Consider the following 6,000-nt stretch of genomic DNA (forward strand, 5'->3'; position numbering starts at 1 on the left):
TATAGAACGCATAGCCAGTTTTTTTTTTTTTTAATAAAGGAAAAGACAAGAAAAGGAAAAGTGCTAGTATTAGTTGGTTAAGTGCTGTCGAAAAAGATGAGTCTTTAGATGTTTCTTGAAAATGAGTAAAGATTCAGCTGTACGAATTGAGAATGGGAGGTCATTCCACCAGCTCGGCACAGTCCAGGAAAAGGTCTGTGAGAGTGATTTTGAACTTCTTTGGGATGGCACCACAAGGCGTCGTTCACTTGCAGAGCACAAACTTCTGGAGGGCACATAAGATTTAACCAGTGAGTTTAGGTATGTTGGTGTCGTGCCAGTGGTCGTCTTGTAGGCTAGCATCAGTACCTTGAATTTGATGCGAGCGGCTACTGGTAGCCAGTGTAACCTGATGAGGAGAGGAGTAACGTGAGCTTTTTTTGGCTCATTGAAGACAACCCTTGCTGCTGCATTCTGGATCAATTGCAGAGGCTTGACAGTACATGCAGGAAGGCCCGCCAGGATAGCATTACAATAGTCCAGTCTGGAGAGAACAAGAGCTTGGACAAGAAGTTGGGTGGCTTGCTCTGACAGGAAGGGTCTAATCTTCCTAATGTTGTATAAGGCAAACCTGCAGGACCGGGTCGTTGTAGCAGTGGGTCGTGTGGTCTGTGAAGCTTAACTGATGATCCATCACAACTCCTAGGTTTCTGGCTGTCCTCGAAGGAGTAATGGTTGACGAACCCAGCTGTATAGAGAAGTTGTGATGAAGCAATGGGTTAGCTGGAATCACCAGGAGTTCTGTCTTCGTAAGGTTAAGCTGAAGGGGATGGTCATTCATCCAGCTAGAAATGTCACTCAGACAGGCTGAAATGCGAGCAGCTACCGTCGGGTCATCTAGTTGGAATGAGAAGTAGAGTTGGGTGTCATCAGCATAGCAATGGTAAGAAAAGCCATGCTTCTGAATGACAGATCCTAATGACGTCATGTAGATAGAAGAGAAGTGGTCCAAGTACTGAGCCTTGAGGAACTCCAGTAGCAAGGTGTTGTGACTTAGAAACATCACCCTCCAAGACACACTGAAGGATCTGTCAGAGAGGTAGGACTTAACCCACAGGAGTGCGGTTCCAGAGATGCCCATCTTTCTGAGGGTGGACAGGAGAATCTGGCAGAGATGGGACCAAATCACACATGTGCAAGTCTCAAGTAAGTCTCAAGTCTTAACCTTCAAGTCTCAAGTAAGTCCCAAGTATTTTTTTCTTGGGCAAGTCAATTCAAGTCAAGTCACAAGTTATGTCAAGTCAAGTCAAGTCAAGTCCTGTAGTCACCTTATTATTGTAATTTTACCTGCAGAGTCTGATCTTAATAAAGTTAAAAGACAAGATATAAGTAACTGTCAGTAAATTAAAATAATTTGGATTTGCATTGTAAATACTCATGTTCAGTAAAATACATCATGGAATCTAACAAAATTGTAACTTCATAAAATTATTTATTTTTCACTTCTGCCAACAGTGTTTGAAATGTTTTACATTTTCAACATTGAGTCCATAAAACAAATAACAGCTAAATAACAATACAATAAAATAGCAACAGCAGATACTATTTCTAATATTAATAATAGTAATTATATACAATTAAGAATATCAAATAAAACAGTTGAATACAATAAATGATCCCTTTCGTATGGTGTGTATGGTGTATAAATATTTAGCAGCTAGTGTGACTGCCGTCTCATTCTCTCCAAGTATATAGAGTAGTTTCTCTGAGTCATTTAGAGACAAGAATGAACGATTCAAAGCTTCAAACTGTGGAAGAATGTTTCTCTTGTAGTGCTGTATTTGGGACAGACCAGAAGGAAGTGTTTCTCATCCTCTGTTTGATTCAGCTCACAGTGTTTGCACAGTCTCTCTTCACTCTGTAGCCAGGATCTTTTATGTCTACCAATCTCTATTTCCAAATCATGATCACTTAGTCGATATTTTGAAAGGATTTGTCTTTCTTTTAATGGCTTGAGTGATAAGTAATTTGCCAGTTTTGTGGTTCTGTTTAGGGCCGAATAACACTGGAGTTTGGTTTGGAGCTCAAATTAATTTTTTCATTTTTCATCATAATTATACTTCAGATTTTTGTCAATTAGTTTCTGAATGTTGGGGTTGTGATTGGAGTCAGACTCAGTTTGGGTTTCCTTCATCAGGTGAAGCACGAGTGTGTTTCTCTCTCTCTTTCTCTTTCTCTCTCTCTCTCTCTCTCTCTCTCACACACACACACACACACACACACACACACTCTCTCTCAGAGTATATTTTTTCCAATCGCGTCTGCTCCGCATCGAGTTAAAAACATCTCAACTTTTCAGAGAGCCGCAAGCGCACCGCTGGTCATGTGACAATAACCAATCAATCAGCTTCATCCTTTCCCCTAACAACGTTGAAAGCTCAGCCAAGATGAAGGAACAGCTGATCATAGCTGTATATGGATTGCCATTTTGAAATAAATTTAGTAGCAGAGCTACTGCAAGCGATTTTTAGTGCTGCAAATCCATTTATCCTTTGCTGAAATTCCCGCGTCTTCATGGAGAGAGCGCGTCATGGTTGCTTAGCAATGGCAGACGCCTCAGGGGCGCAACTGCCCGAGCACTTTGGAAACAAGGAGAAAGCGGCGCGCCTAGCTATTTCCACGCGTTTTTAGGCGCGAATTATTGATGACAAAAGCGATGACCCTCGGTACCCCTCAAGCTGAGATGTTGATGTGATGTGATATCTGATCTAAGTGGCCGTGGTGTGCGTAAGGTAGAGAGGGCATGACTGATGATAGTGTCCTGGTCCAGTCATGACAACGCGATTCTCAGCCTGCGCTCCAGCTGAGTAATCAATTTTATTTTTAAAAATAATTTATATATTTTATATTCAAACTGAAAAAATGATGTGATTAACACTCAAGTCATTCAAGTCATCGTGTCTCAAGTCAAGTCAAGTCCCGAGTCTTTAACTTCCAAGTCCGAGTCAAGTCTCAAGTATTTTATTTTTTGTCAAGTCAAGTCACAAGTCATAAAAATAGCGACTCGAGTCGACTCGAGTCCAAGTCACCAAGTCACAAGTCCCCATGTCTGGAATCTGGTGATTAACGGTGCCAAAAGCAGCAGACAGGTCCAGTAAGATGAGTACTGAGGATTTTGAAGCTGCTCTTGCTAGTCGCAGGGCTTCAGTAACTGAGAGCAGAGCAGTCTCAGTTGAGTGACCACTTTTGAAGCCAGATTGGTTGCTGTCCAGGAGGTTGTTCTGTACAAGGAACATAGAAAGCTGGTTGAACACAGCTCGCTCAAGTGTCTTTGCAATGAATGGAAGAAGGGATACTGGTCTGTAGTTTTCAAGAAGCGCTGGATTTAGAGATGGTTTCTTGAGAAGTGGGCTTACCCGAGCCTTCTTGAATGCTGAGGGAAATGTTCAGGGTGAAGAGAGGAGTTGATAATGTGAGTAAGCGAAGGTATGACTGAAGAAGAGATCGCTTGAAGGAGGTGAGAGGGGATTGGATCAAGTGGACAAGTAGTAGGATGATTGGACAGGAGAAGTTTGGAAACGTCCATCTCTGAGAGTGGGGAGAAGGAGGAGAAAGAGTGTGCGTCGATCATTGTGAAGTTGCCCTCGGTCTGCGGTGTGGAGAATTGGTCACTGATGGTTCTTGTCTTATTTGTGAAGAAAACGGCAAAGTCGTCCGCTGTAAGAGTCGATGCAGGAGGTGGTGGTGGCGGATTAAGAAGAGAAGAGAAAGTCTTGAAGAGTGTCCGAGCATCACAACAGCTGTTAATTTTGTTGTGGTAGTAGGATGTTTTAGCCGTGAAGACATTTGCAGAGAAGGAAGCGAGGAGAGACTGATACACACTGAGGTCTGTAGATTTTCTTGATTTCTGCCATTTCCTCTCTGCAGCCCTAAGTTTATAGCGATGTTCAAGGAGAACCATGGACAGCCAGGGGGCAGATGGGACGGTGCGTGCTGGTCTAGACAACAGTGGGCAAAAGTTGTCCAAGCAAGATGTTAAAGTGGAGAAAAGAGTGTCAGTAGCGCTGTTCCTGTCCAGAGCTGAAAACTGAGAGAGTGCAGGAAGCGAGGATGAAACCACAGAACATAGGCGAGATGGAGAGAGTGAGCGTAGGTTCCGTCGAAAGGTGACCTGTGTTGGAGTGTGAGCTGCTTCAGGAGTAAGTGCTAGGTTAGCAGTAATGAGGAAGTGGTCTGAGGTGTGCAGTGGAGCAACTGAAGAGTTGTCCACAGAGCAACAGCGCGTGTAGATGAGGTCCAGTTGGTTGCCTGATTTGTGAGTCGCTGTAGTAGACACTTGCTTGAGATCAAATGAGGCGAGCAGAGTTTTGAAGTCAGCAGCCTGGGGTTTATCTAGGTGCATGTTGAAGTCACCAAGCTGTACCAGAGGAGTGCCATCTTCAGGAAAGTTTAATAGCAGCACATCCAACTCCTCCAAGAAGTTTCCCAATTGACCTGGCGGACGATAAATGACCACAAAGTGGATTTTAACAGGGTGGGTTACAGTAATGGCATGTGATTCAAATGAACCATAACCTGTAGGTGATGGCTGAAGATCAAATTTCCATTCTTTTGATACAAGGAGACCAGTACCTCCACTCCTCCCAGTGGTACGAGGAGTGTGGGAACAAGTGAAATAAGTGGAGAGGGCTGCAGGGGTGGCAGTGTCTTCAGGTTTGATCCAAGTCTCAGTCAGTGCCATGAGGTTGAGACCAGAATGAGTAGCAATAGATGAAATGAAGTCTGCTTTGTTAACTGCAGACTGGCAGTTCCAGAGACCAACTGGAATAGAGAGCGTAGTAGTAGAGGTCAGTTTAGCAAGAACACAGCACATCTCTATACTCATAAGGGTGTGTTCTTGCGTCCTTCCGAGTTCGTTCTTCCAAGGAAGCATGGCAAGACCAGTCTCCACGAGAACACAAGTCCGTTCTTTGCATTCTTGGAATTGAGAAACAGCCTATGTTTTCTAGGAACAGAAAGTGCACTTTCAAAACTGTTCTTTCAAAATCTGATAAACGTTTGAGTCAACTTTTATTAGCACACTAGCATGACCTGAAGCTAAGAGACAACCTTTTTGATTTGATGAAGTTTTTAATGCTGATGTGATAATGTCTGTGTTTGACTGTGCCTCTGTCTATACTGCCCCCTGCAGGATTGCTGTGGAAATTGCAGCGACAGTGATGAGGAGGACCCCACACAGCTGTGAAGGTGTGGCCTGGCTGTGGCTCCTCCCCTACACGGCTGAGGATCTCATTTGTTTACAGTTTTTGCACATTTGTAATTATTGTCAATTATTGTCCTTTATCATGAGTGACATATCGTTCAGCACTGCTCAAGTCTCAAACCCGGTTGATCCGAACGGTCCTGTACATTTCATCAGTATGTCTTGCAGCCTCTTTGCTCTTTTTTCTTTTTCTGTTCTAGTACGATTTCACACACATGTACAGTATGGACTCTCAATATTTGTTTTAGACGTGGGGAGCAAAGGAAGATTGTTTTTCCGGGTATTTTATATTTATATTTCGCATTTTATTTTTTTCTTATGGTAATCTCGACAATCAAATGACACCATTTGTATAAAACAGTGATAAATGGGCATTAATGGAATTTAAAAAGCAAAAACAGGAAGTGACTATAAAACAGGGAAATTGTAATATCATAAATTCTCTACCAGAAGTCTCCAATATGTTATGTAAGGTTACTTAGCTAGAGGTACCTAGTAAACCAAATAGGCGTGACTAAAGTGTGACTAAACTATGTACAATACAACTGCAGGCAGTTGTACCATGTTGTAAATATCCGACACTCATCTGTAAAGTCTTCAGTAAGTTCTTCAGTCTTCCTACTCCTACTTCCTAACTCTTCTCTGGATAATTGGGAAAAACATAATGATCAGTCCTGTGTAGCCCATATGTTACATAATGAGTAGGGTTGGGTTTCGTTTGAATTTGTATCAATTACGATTGTTAACAATTCCTAGTT

General features: G+C 42.6%; 1 pseudogene; it reads left to right on the forward strand.

Moving 5' to 3' along the window:
* Nucleotides 1-5,224, forward strand: part of LOC132130235 (G protein-coupled receptor kinase 6-like) — a 30,029-nt pseudogene extending 24,805 nt beyond the window's left edge.
* The last annotated feature ends 776 nt before the right edge of the window (nucleotides 5,225-6,000 follow it).

The sequence above is a fragment of the Carassius carassius genome, chromosome 47 (assembly GCF_963082965.1).
Source record: "Carassius carassius chromosome 47, fCarCar2.1, whole genome shotgun sequence".
Taxonomy (NCBI): Eukaryota; Metazoa; Chordata; class Actinopteri; order Cypriniformes; family Cyprinidae; genus Carassius; species Carassius carassius.